General features: G+C 36.9%; 1 long non-coding RNA gene across 3 annotated transcripts in view; it reads right to left on the minus strand.

Annotated features, from left to right (window-relative positions):
* The window catches only part of LOC136825148 (uncharacterized), a 396665-nt gene that overhangs the window by 374418 nt on the left and 8939 nt on the right, over positions 1-13308 (minus strand). Inside the window, exons 1-3 of one of the 3 annotated variants that reach the window (XR_010849259.1) lie at positions 7938-8539; positions 7328-7444; positions 4709-4769 (exon numbers count right to left, since the gene is read on the minus strand). This is a non-coding gene — a long non-coding RNA (uncharacterized lncRNA). Of the gene's footprint in view, positions 1-4708; positions 4770-7323; positions 7445-7937; positions 8540-13308 lie in introns of those variants that run through there. The other 2 variants (XR_010849261.1, XR_010849260.1) reach the window with 2 other exon arrangements.

Consider the following 13308-nt stretch of genomic DNA (forward strand, 5'->3'; position numbering starts at 1 on the left):
GGAATCAGAGAAAAAAATTCAAGAAAATAAAAGTATAAAGTGGTAGCCTCACGGGTGTTACTAGATGACCTACAAAGAGGACAGGCTAGACTACCTCCTTTAGACTTAAGAACAGCAACAGCCAAAATTATCCCAAGAGAGTTGCGAGAGCAAGGATATCTTTAACAAGGGAAGGATGACCCACCTGAAAACAAATTGCCTCCGACTTAATCCTTTTATGAGACGGAAAAACTTACATGCAATTCAAATATTAGAGAAAAATTCCTAACAGGGATGAATATAATCACCATAAAGCTTTAGCAACTGAAATGAAAACCTTATTAAATCAAAACAATATGCCAACGTATTTTCAGGCAGATGCAGCAATCTGAACTATCTGTGCCCAATACAAGTCTGAAGAAGCTGAACACCAAAACTGTCCGAGTGAGATGTCAAATTGCACAGGAATGCACCAAAACAAGATGAAAACCAGACGGAAGAGGAGACAAAGAGAAACGTACACAATAGTCTCGAATGAACTGAATTTGACTCAAATTATGGGATCCTCATTTGGACATAGTTCTCAAGTTTGGAGAAGACAGAGGGCGAGAACAATTCCAGACTGATTAGGAACAACCACGCACAGCTCAGAAATGAAGGGGGAAGAAATGTGAAGGGTCGACTCATTGGCAAACAAATGCTGCATCGATGATGATCGACGACCTTCCTAGATAATGAGATGGGAAAGTTTAAATGAGAGACAGCGCTGAGGAACATCACAAGAAATGGGGAGGCGAGCAGATGTCATGACATTAATAACATAAATGCAATAAAAACATGCAAAACAAATTACAAGGAAGAGGAAAACTTTTGCATTTAGTTATCAGAACCTCATACTGAATGCCCCATTAATTTTATGAGTGATGAGAAAAAATTCTCCAAAGTACTCATGTGAAGATAACCAGATTTCAACAGAATAAGAAACGAGGTCTTCAGCAGATCTTGTTGACAGAACTGTATTCATGATTCAGAAGATGAACCCTATTCATACGGAACGATAATCAAGCAGAATTCAAGTCGCCCAATGCGGTGAGAACTGAATAAAGTCTCTTATTAGTTTAGTGACAGCAGAAGTTAAAGAAGTTAAGGCAATAGGGTGACAGAGAGAGGCAACTCTCTTTTGGAACAAGCTGAACTACAGCATAATTCCAAGACAAAGAGCACAATCAAGATTTCACAATTCTGTGGAAAAACTTGCAGATCACAAAACCCCCATCTTGGCAAAGACTCCTTCAGCAATAGGACCGAAGTATATTCTAGGCAACATTTCTTACTAGACTTCTACTACATAAAAAACCCTGCACACTTTACAACCGTTGAATACAGAGCATAAAATTGGAGAGGGTAAAGTACGCTTCACCAGTACTGGAATGCCCAGAAAAAAATAGGAATAAAAAATGAGGCCCCAAAGAGTATGGTCCCTACAGAGCAAGTTACTGATTTCCTAGAACGGACCAGAAGACGACAATTGGATTTGGATATTGTTAAGAACTTTACTGGCAAAAGACCAGATTTTCTTTCTGAAAAGAGCAAGACCAAATAATAGAATTCCAAAAGAGCAAGATCAAATAATGGAATTCCTGTTTACGTATGAGAAAACTTTCCTCATTGGGATGAAAGAGTACGACAATGTCTTGCACATTTAAAGGAAACAGAAGTAGCGACAACAGGAAAGGCTACAAATTACTAACGTTCTCTCTCTCTCTCTCTCTCTCTCTCTCTCTCTCTCTCTCTCTCTCTCTCTCTCTCTCTCTCTGTGCCAGAGAATGCCAAGGAGCATGAGCGGTCACACCAAGAGTGCAAGGAAATGTAAGAAAATATCTTACGTATACACATACTCTATTTAAGCCTACGAAAATAACAAAAGTGGAAGCAATGTTGAAAAATACCCAGATGACTAAGGTTCATGTTAAAATATGCAATAAAATAATGATTCTGTGAAATGTAAGAAATGGAAGAATACAGACACCATGGAAATTTAGTTAATTACTGAAGATATAACCAGTTTTACACACACACAAACACCTACATATACATATACAGATATATATACATATAAATATATATAAACATATACATACATACATATATATATATATATATATATATATATATATATATATATATATATATATATATATATATATATATATATATATATATATATTTTTGCAATATCAGCCCCCGGCCATTTTGGAAACTAACTCAACCAAACAGTGACAAGATTCCTACAGTAGTTATGTTTCCTGCGTCCCACAAGAAAGCCTGGCTGCTTTTGGCCTTAGAAAACAAGGTTCATTTGCCATTTATGAGGTGGCTCCTTCCCCCATGGGATCTAAAAGCGACTGAAGTCTGAGGTCAAAGAAATTAAGTATAATAGTGAGAATACTTACTGACGTGGCTCTTGAGGATGTAAGAAGGGCAATTAAGGGGTTGAAGAATGGAACGGTACCATTAGTTAATGAAAATACAAGAGAAGTGGTCGGTACAAGTAGTGAAAGTTAGAGCGGTATCCTGTCCTGACCATTGAGTTTAGTCTGTCCGTAAGTGGGAAAAATACCAAAGGAGCGAGTGAGAGGAATAACATAGAATGCGAATGACAGGATTCTGATTGAAAAAGCAAGACAAATAACTAAAGCACTGATACGGGAAGAAAACTGTGGGTTTTGACATGGAAGGGAGTGTATAAGTTAAGTATACCTTAGTTTAACCAGACCACTGAGCTGATTAACAGCTCTCCTAGGGCTAGCCCGAAGGATTAGATTTATTTTACGTGGCTAAGAACCAACTGGTTACCTAGCAACGGGACCTACAGCTTACTGTGGAATCCGAACCACATTACACCGCGAAATGAATTTCTATCACCAGAAATAAATTCCTCTAATTCTTCATTGGCCGGTCGGAGAATCGAACGCGGGGCCAGCAGAGTGCTAGCTAAGAACGATACCCATCCGTCCAATGAGGAACTCTAGGGAGTGTATAAATGAAGGTAACATACAGGATCTATAAAAGCGTATTAAAGAACTGACAAAGGCAATATGGAGGGTGTTAAGCATGTATAAAGTAGATGAAACTCTCTGAGACTGTTTAAATGTCTTCTGATGGAAGCGAAGCGCATTAAAATATGCGCAAGGAAGTCACTGTTTTGGTGTAGAAGTGGATATGAGACAAATGTATGTTATATAAACATAGCTGATTAATCTTTTTATTGATAAAGTGATGCGAGTAGTAACTGAGATGGCACCTGATGTAGGCCCAAAACATTGAGATAGCAATATCATTTGTGAATGAAGACTGACATGACTGTCGCTTGCAGATGATTCTTGCAACTGGAGCTAGTGCAGAGAAACTGCAAAAAAAAATGGTGAAGGAGTTCGAAAGCGTTTATTCTGGGGGAAGTTGAGAGTTGATGTGAGCAACAATCAAGTTTAGAGGGTAAATGAAAATCAGCAAAATGGGGCAATAAATGTTGATAAGGATGGTAGAAAAATGTTAGCAAGTGATGATATTGGTATTTATGAGCAAAACATCTTGAAAAACATGACTCGCTGGACTGTTTGTTGAAATACTACTGTCATTTGAATTACTATTGTGTCAAGAACCATATTCCAAGAATAAATATCTATACTAATCATGGGCAACATTATGAACCTAGAGATAAATAACTGCTCCTTTGCCAGCTTCAAAATAAGTTCGGTAACAAAGACAACCCTTCAACTTACAAGCTTTAATTTCTCAAATAACGCGAACAGAAAAAAACAAATCACACACACACATAGACACACATAAACACGAAGAGTTAAGAAAAAAAGACGACAGGGAGATGAAAGCGAGCATCACAAAAACGGTCGCAAAAAAAAAAAATAAAAAAGAGCTTCCAGATTTGATATTTCCTTTTATCATTCAGCCAGCGAACGTAAAAGTTTATGACCTTGAATTTCCCTATTCGACGAAAGAGAGAGATAGAGAGACAGACAGGCAGACAGACTCTCCCGAAACCTTTTCGATGAAGAACCCTCCTCCCCTCACGGAACAGCAATTTTATTCGCCCATTTTTATCGGAACCGAAAACCAATGGATGAAGGAATTCCCTTTGAAAAGCAATTCGTTCATATACTTCTGACATCATTAAGTACCAAGGGACGCAATAATGTAATGTAGTGATGGGTAGAACTTTTTCAAGATCCGGACAATGTGGAAAAATCAGAAGAGGTGAAGTGATTTAATGCTGAGTACAAATTAAATATAAAAATAGAAGATTATTTCTTTTTCAAGATTCGAAAAATATGGAAAAATCAGAAGGGGTGAGGTAATTCGATGCCGAGTACAAATTAAATATAAAAATATTCAGAACATTTCTTTTTCAAGATTCGAACAATGTGGAAAAAACAGAAGGGGTGAGGTAATTTATTGCCGATACAAATTATTAAATATAAAAAGAGAAGATTATTTCATTTTCAAGATTCGAGCAACGTGGAAAAAACAGAAGGGGTGCGGTAATTTATTGCCGAGTACAAATTAAATATAAAAATTGAAGATTATTTCTTTTTCAAGATTCGAACAGTGTGGGCAAAGCAGAACGGGTGAAGTAATTTAGAACGTGAAGTAATTTAATGGTGAGTACTAATTAAATATAAAGATTCGAAAAATGCGGAAAAATCAGACTTACCTTGTTGTAGCCATTGTAGGGTGAAGTTGTCCATCAACCTTTCAGCTGAAGTAATTACGTCCTATACGGGAAAGAGAGAAGAGACCATTTGGAATCAGGATGAACTTGTTTTAGTAAATTGTATGAGAGGTTTTCCTCATTTTAACTTAATGAGACAAAGAAAATTAATTAATAGATATCATGAAGGAATAAAATCCTATTGTCACGAAAGGATAAACAAGTAAAAAATGCGCCAAAGTTTCTTCGGGGCAATCGAGTTTTCTGTACAGCCGCTACAGCGTATAATCAAGGCCACCGAATTTTAACCTTAAATAAAATAAAAACTCCTGATGACTGGAGGGTGGATGATCAACATACCAATTATCAGCCTTCTAGCCTCAGTAGTTTTCAAGATCTGATGTCGGACAGAAAAAGTGCGGACAGAAAAAAGTGCGGACAGAATAAAGTATGGGCGGACAGACAAAGCCAGCACAATAGCTTTCTTTTACAGAAAACTAAAAATGAGCAGGAAGTTTTCACTTCTAAACTGAGGCTCTACGGATATTTAAAAATCTCTTCACAATGCACAGTCCTTCAAAAGGAGTACTGTCTAATAAGTATTTTTATCAATACTCTTGATCAGCAACTGTTCTACCATTTATTTCCTTTGCATACTGATGAATTGAATTGAATTGAAAATCAAATTTAGGCCAAAGGCCAAGCGCTAGGACCTACGAGGTCATTCAGAACTGAAACGGAAATTGAGAGTAAAAAGGTTTGAAAGGTGTAATAGGAGGAAAACCTCGCAGCTGCACTATGAATCAGTTGTTAGGAGAAGGCGGAAAGTAAGATGGAAGAAAGAGAATATGAAAGGAGGCACAATAAAAGGAATGAAAGGGGTTGCAGCTAGGGTGCATACTAATGAAGTGAATCCGAATAGCTAAAATAATCAAAGATTTAACAGCAGCCTTCTCGTTGCATCTTTGCTACAGGAAAAGAAAATGAACTGCCTTGAAAAATTAATAAGGATTCATTAATATCGATATTTTCCTATACACATGCACTGTATACTTTTGAGACATCAAAAATACCAAGCATATTCATGTAAACTTTGCTTGTCAAACAGAGAACCTACTTAGGAATCAACATCAGAACACATCAATAAAATACAATCTTTCCAAGGATTTGTAAGCTAATTCTACAATTAAAAAGATGCTCTCATGAGCTCAGGATTATCATAAAGAAAAAGAGCATTGAACAATATCTGACAGGGAATACAAAGTGAAAAAGAAAAAAAAAATGAAATCACAAACTATACAGTATGCAGAAATATTTCCATTAAATGAAATTTGATACAAATTGCGTCCACTGAATTCTGGCTGAATTCTATAACTACATAATTAACTTAATGTTTTATTCATGGAAAATGGGTCATCACAATTATCATTACCGTCGTTATATGATTGTTGGTGAATATACACATGGAAAAAAACAATCAGTGAGTAATTATAACCCGCGATTGTTATGAATGGGCTGGTTGCTATGCAGGAGTATTATAATTATTAGGCAGTTTATATGTCCACCCAGGATATTATATAAAATTATCCGTTTATGTAGACTGGATGATATTGCATTATTAAATTTAGGCTTAAAAACCAAGCAGTGGAACACTAAGACCATTCTGAGATTTTCAGTTTTTTTCGATATGACATAAATTTCTCTAAAATCATTTATCAATGTAATCAAAACTTGAGGCTAAATCCAATTTATTTAAATAATCGCGTTCTTATGTTCACTTGAACAACAAGCTATACGGTACTATCCAATATTAAGTTGCGAAGATTAGGTTAAAGAATACACTAAGGTTACACTGTATTGTCAAGATAAGCGAACCTACTCGCAGCATGGCTCGCTATTCTTTACAAGAAGATTATTGGGTTCGTTATTCTTTACATGGGAATAATCGGGTTCGCTGATACAGACATGAACACTTCGGTACCAGACATTTGATCCCACAAGGGCTAGTACTAAACAAGGCGAAATACATTTGACCCCTCAGGGGTTAGTACTAAACACGGCGAAACAGTGTAGATGAGTCACTGTTTCGCCGTGTTTAGTACTAGCCCTCACGTGGAATTGGAGTTCGGACCGGAAAGGGTAGGCCATTCTTTGCATGGGGATCATTGGGTTCGCTGTTTTTGACATGGAGATGCTGGGTTCGCTAATCTTGACATGGTCCGATCACTTCTGTTACCCAAGGGACATACAAGACTGAGGTAGGAGTTGAGAAAGCTGTACGAAAAACTGCTACAGCATAAATGCCATAAAGATGCACAGGTTGTGAGTAAATGAAAATGTCCCGTTATATTAGTAGAGAGTGAAGACATACTTGGTAGATAGTGGCCTGTACTATATATAGCGGAACATGAACGCTGACAGGGAAACTGAAGACGTAGAAATTTGTGACTAGAGAATGTAAAGAATATATCCAGACAAATATGCCCAGTGACGGTATTCTTGATTGTTTCTTGCGAGCCAACTACACCTTCGCCAAGAATACTACCCACTGTAATCAGGGTGTGCAAAATCTTTAGCAATACATGCAATGTAACAATAATGAAACTTAAAATACATACCGACCTGTGAGTTTTCCATGGTGGATGACTTTTTGCATAGTGCTTCTGCCTCAGATCACAGAGACTTTCCAGTCAAAAGTGTATCTCATTCGTTGTTAAAACTTCATGACTGCTTGGGCTGCTGTGGAGAAAAATATTGATATAATCCTCAGGCCTTGCCAAGAAACTGGGTAGTGCCAATATATGTGAAGCATGGTATATTAGAAGAAATATGGATTTTAATGCTCCTAATTGCTCACGCCCAATTCATATGCTGAACTACGTAACCTGCACCTGTCGAAAGCCCCATTTACAAGTTCACATCTGGAGAGCAACACTTTCATTTGAAAGAGAGCTCTGAATCAGCTTCCTCAAGACCACTATTTGGCAACTGGATAACTATATCCTTCGTTTTATTCTGTTATAAAACTTGATTAACGCTGTTTTATTTTATTTTATTTATTTATTTATTTTCTGCATATGCTATATTTGATACTGAAGCGTCACATCTTGGCCCGTCACGGAGAAATACTACATAAATATCAACAGGAAAGAGAACAAAGCTTAAGCACGATCTCAAGAGACAAAATATGTCGAATATCTATTACTCAGATGCAATTCCTAATGATACATACCTGTTGCAATATAAACCCTCTTCATTCCTCACAGTTAAAGATAGACACTGCTTCTGCCAAGAATACATCCGCATCAACTGTTCTATCACGGTTCATGCCTCACTCCTTGGGGATTCTTTAATGAGTGCACCTGTGAGTCCGCTTTATCTCATCAGTCCCTTTAATTATAACTTTTTGTCCTGATATGAAAAAGTAGTACATGGATTTTAATAGCCACGAAAAGAGCTACGTATGTCGTAAAAAAAGTCACTGCAGTAAATGCATGTAAGCATTAATTATTCAAGATACAGTACTGATCTTGACAATACACGCCAACTGTTATGTAGACTTCTTTTCTTTCCATCTCCACTGGCCTGACACAGACAATAATGTTTCGGCATCAAAAACATACTTCTCCAAAGCTCCTGGAGTCTTGGAATGGAATGGAATATAGAATTTTGGCCCAAGGCCAAGCGCTGGGACCTATGAGGTCATTCAGCGCTGAAAGGGAAATTGAGAGTCGAAAGGTTAGAAAGGTGTAACAGGAGGAAAATCTCGCAGTTGCACTATGAAATAATTGTTGGGAAAAGGTTGGGGAGAATAAGATGGAAGAAAGATCCTGGAGCCTTTCTTTTCTCGTGTGACAGACTCTGGACCGTTTTCTGGGTAGGTATTCCAATCAATCATAACCTGTTTATAACTGCTACCAATGACTGCAACGACCATGGAATGATTACTTTCGTAAAGTAATCTCCAACTGATATCTGGTGTTGGGATTATGCGTACCACCGCTAGACCACAGCATACTTAAAACATGAAAACAGCGGGGATTACAACGGAAGATCAAAGTTTCTTTGATAGCGGTTCCGATTTCCTTGGATAAACAAGAAGGGTGGACTGTTTTTAACAGACAAAGATTTCATTTTCATGAAAGCCATTCTACTGACGCGAGTCCACCAAACACTGCAAGTTCCCCGCATCTTTCAAGCATAATTGCTTGCGGAGCTCATCCCATGTTTCTCAGTGCACAAGTCTGAAAGCAGATCAAACAAAATCACACATTACTACAAGTCCTACTGTGTAAAAGCATCAAGCAATAAGTATACATACCACTTTCTATGTAGAAGTATCAAGCAATATGCATACATAACACTTTCTATGTAAAAGCATCAAGCACTATGTATACATATGACTTTCTATGTAGAAGCATCGAGCAATATATATACATAATGACACTTTCTATGTAGAAACATCAATTAATGTGTATACATAACACTTTCTATGTAGAAGCACCAAGCAGTATGTATACAAACAATCTCTATGCAGAAGTATCAAGCAATATGTATACACAACACTTTCCACGTAGAAACATCAAGCAATACGTATACATAACACTTTCTATGTAAAAGCATCAAGTAGCATGTATACATAACACTTTCTATGTAAAAGCAAAGAGCAATATGTATACATAACACTTTCTATGTAAAAGAAACAAGCAATATGTATACATAACACTATGTAAAAGCACCAAGCAGCATGTATACATAACCCTTTCTATGTAAAAGCATCAAGCAATATGTATACACATAACACTTTCTACATTTCCATCTAAATGAAATTTCCTGTTTATCCGTAAAGAGTGAAGATGAGTAAGATGATACAGACCAACGTGTATCCTAAACGCTTAGGGGCTAGAAACAATGTCTCCTTATACAATCCAAGGCATGGATGGATGATGGCAGAGATGCATGGATGGGTGGAATGAAATGGAAAGTTTAGGCCAAAGGCCAAGCACTGGGACCTATGAGGTCATTCAGCGCTGGAAAGGTAACTTGAGAGCAAGTAGGTTTGAGAGGTGTAACTGGAGGAAAACCTCGCAGTTGCACTATGAAACTGTTAGGAGAAGGTGGATAACAAGATGGAAGAAAGATAATATTAATGGAGGTACAGTAAAAGGAATGAAAGGGGTTGCAGCTGGAGGCCGAAGGGACGCTGCAAAGAACATTTAGTAATGCCTACAGTGAACCCCATGAGGAGCACTGATGGCACTACCAGGATGGGTGGATGGAAGGATCGATGAATGTAGAGAAAAACATGCAAGACAACCATAAAACGTCATCCCTCCAACCCTAATACACTTACAACCATCAAATCAAATATTTATAATTACTGGGGTCACAAAGTCGGATCATGCTTATATACTGCATGCATATAGTATTGCTAAACAAGACAACAAAATGCAATTACATCATAACTATCATTTTACATGCAGATAATCAAGTGTTTCAATAAAATTTTGTAAGATATCCCTGCAAGTCTTGGCATTGATTTGGAAATGTTTAATATTACTTATTTAGTATTAATCTGTTAAATATCTAAATTCTGCACATAATTACTGCTGCCCTTGGGCTCTTTTGGCTAGTTGGTTGTCCATGAACTATATAAAAGGTGTATCATATCGACAATGTGTTTATTTACCACGAATATCCATACACAATACATGGAAGGAAACAGGGTAGTGGCAGCCACTTTAAATGTTTTTATATTTCATGACTTTATCGTCATACAATTTAGAAAATCCGCTCTAAAATTCGCGAATATTCCTTAATAAATGCCTCCAAAACGTTTAATGCTTTCAATATTCCAACGTACATTTCATCTACATATGGAATTGAGAGCCTGAGCTAACAGTTTAGAGAGAGAGAGAGAGAGAGAGAGAGAGAGAGAGAGAAGAGAGAGAGAAATTTAATCACAGGCAGATATGCACGGTCATGGAACCAGGTGTTTTGATTCACGTCACAGACTAATCAGAGAACATTTGTTTGACGTCACAGATCTTGATTGCACCGGAGGTACAGCTGATTTGATTTAGTTCCATAACAATGACAGGCCAGACATAGCCTATAAGAGTTATGATTACGATGTCAGTGATCTCCTTAATAAAAACAACAATAATGAGTAATCAGTAAGCTGATCACAATCATCATTATCTTCATTGTTTCTCGTGCCATGACAGTTGTTACATGTTATTACTGCCAGTGAACTGTACTCATTCAGTTTTGACTAACAATTTGCGGAACAATGCTATTATATCCCTGACCTAAAAAAAAACAATACTATTATATCCCTAACCTGAAAAAAACAATACTATTATATCCCTGACCTAAAAAATACTATTATATCCCTGACCTAAAAAATATATATATCCCTGACCTAAAAAAAAATACCATCATATCCTTGACCTAACCCAAAAATACTATTATATCCCTGACCTAAAAAAATACTATCACATCCCTGACATAAAAAAAAATATTATATCAACGACCTACAAAAACAATACCATCATATCCCTAACCTAAAAACAACACTTTCCTATCCCTGACAAAAAAAACAATACTGTTATATCCCTGACCTAAAAACAATATTATCATATTCCTGACCTAAAAACCAATACTATTATATCCCTGACCTAAAAAAAACTATTATATCCCTGACCTCAATATTATATCCCTGACCTAAAAAATAACTATTATATCCCTGACCTAAAAAAAAACTATTATATCCCTGACCTACAAAAATACTATTATATCCCTGACCTACAAAAATACTAATATATCCCTGACCTACAAAAATACTGTTATATCCTTCACCTGCCAAAAACAATACTATTATATCCTTGACCTAAGAAACAGAAAAGTCCACTCAGTGCTTACTCATTGATGCTTCTTCTCGCCTTCTCTTGCCGTGCCATGACATATATAACTAAGAATTCTAAGCTAATGGTACAGTTGTATATTTATACCCATTTGCCTCAGCATTCTTCTTTGTCACATCACAGCTATGAATAGGATAATATCACACTGACGAGACTTTTTACGTTCATTCATCAGCGAAAGTTTCTGTAATTTCTCATCTCAAGTTCTACGAATTCGGGGAACCGTTTCAAAGGCAAATCCCTACAGCTATTACTACTACTACTACTACTATACCAAGGGCACCATTTATTTATATTCATTAATCTTCAAACTTTATTTTTTGCCTTTTTCCTTTAGAGTAACTGCAAAAGAACAAGAATACCTCAATAACAAAAAGCGAAAAGGAAATCAATTTGCAGAAGCAACAAAGTAACAACAATCTGCAATGACGCACCGCCTGTTAAAGAAGTGCCTCAACTGAGAGCGAGTTGCATCCTCATGAGTACGCATTTTTTTTTTGTTTTCATTTTTTTTTTTTTTTTTGGCTACTTCGTTGTTTATCGTCACTGACAATTAGGCTAGGCGGGATATACATAACCTCAAAGTCAACGTCCCTCTCTCCTGCCAATTTACTGTTCGTGTGCATGTATTAAGATCTTGTACTGAGTCATTATCTTCAATTTGAATCTTTCTGGGAAATAGAGACGAGTGGCCAGGATTTGAGAGGCATGTATGTATGTATGTATGTATGTATGTATGTATGTATGTATGTATGTATGTATGTATGTATGTACGCATGTATATATTTTCAGCCATTTAGCGCTTAAGAAAAAAAAGAAGAGGGCGTTGCAAACACCCTTTAATAATGCCTACAGTGCACCACATGAGGTCCATCGATGGCACTACCACTCTACGGGATCACCACTTACAGCATACTGATAATGATGATTAGGTTCAGTTTCATTGATTTTCCTTCCTATTCAATCAGCAATTTTCTTAGAGGATAAAACACTGGAAAACAAAGACACAAGTGTATTCACTTTTATGCTAACAATCGCATCCCTCTTTTAATCTAAGTTTATTAGAATAGAAAGAATATAGACTTAGGCCATTGGCCGAGCGCTGGGACCTATGAGGTCATTCAGCGCTCAAAGGGAAATCGACAGTAAGAAGGTTTGAAAGGAGAAAGAGAAGGAAAACCTCAAAGCAGTTGCACTATAAGACAGTAGTTAGGAGAGGGTGGAAAGTCAGATCGAAGAAAGAGAATATGAACGGAGGTAGAGTAAAAGGGATGAAAGAGGTTGCAGCTAGGGGCCGAAGGGACGTTGCAAAGACCCTTAAGTGATGCCCACAGTGCACCACATGAGGTGCACCGACGGCACTAACCCCCCTACGGGATCTAACTTTATTACTAAATAAATTCGTCATCCTTTTCAAACTGTACGAGTATTAATCTGAACGTATATATTTACATCATACTGGTCAGATGGTCATTTCTTTAGACATTTATTATTCGTCCATTCTTTCTTGCATAAATGCCATTTACTAGTAAAACTGTCATTTTACTAGTAGCACATGAACTTTGTTTACAATGCAATTTTACCAATAACAGTAATTTACCATACGATCTTTCTCTAAAGACGTTTTGTTGGTATCATACAGTGTAATGACGAGCACGTGTGCTTTTTCTCTTAAAG

This window comes from Macrobrachium rosenbergii, chromosome 37 (assembly GCF_040412425.1).
Source record: "Macrobrachium rosenbergii isolate ZJJX-2024 chromosome 37, ASM4041242v1, whole genome shotgun sequence".
Lineage (NCBI taxonomy): Eukaryota > Metazoa > Arthropoda > Malacostraca > Decapoda > Palaemonidae > Macrobrachium > Macrobrachium rosenbergii.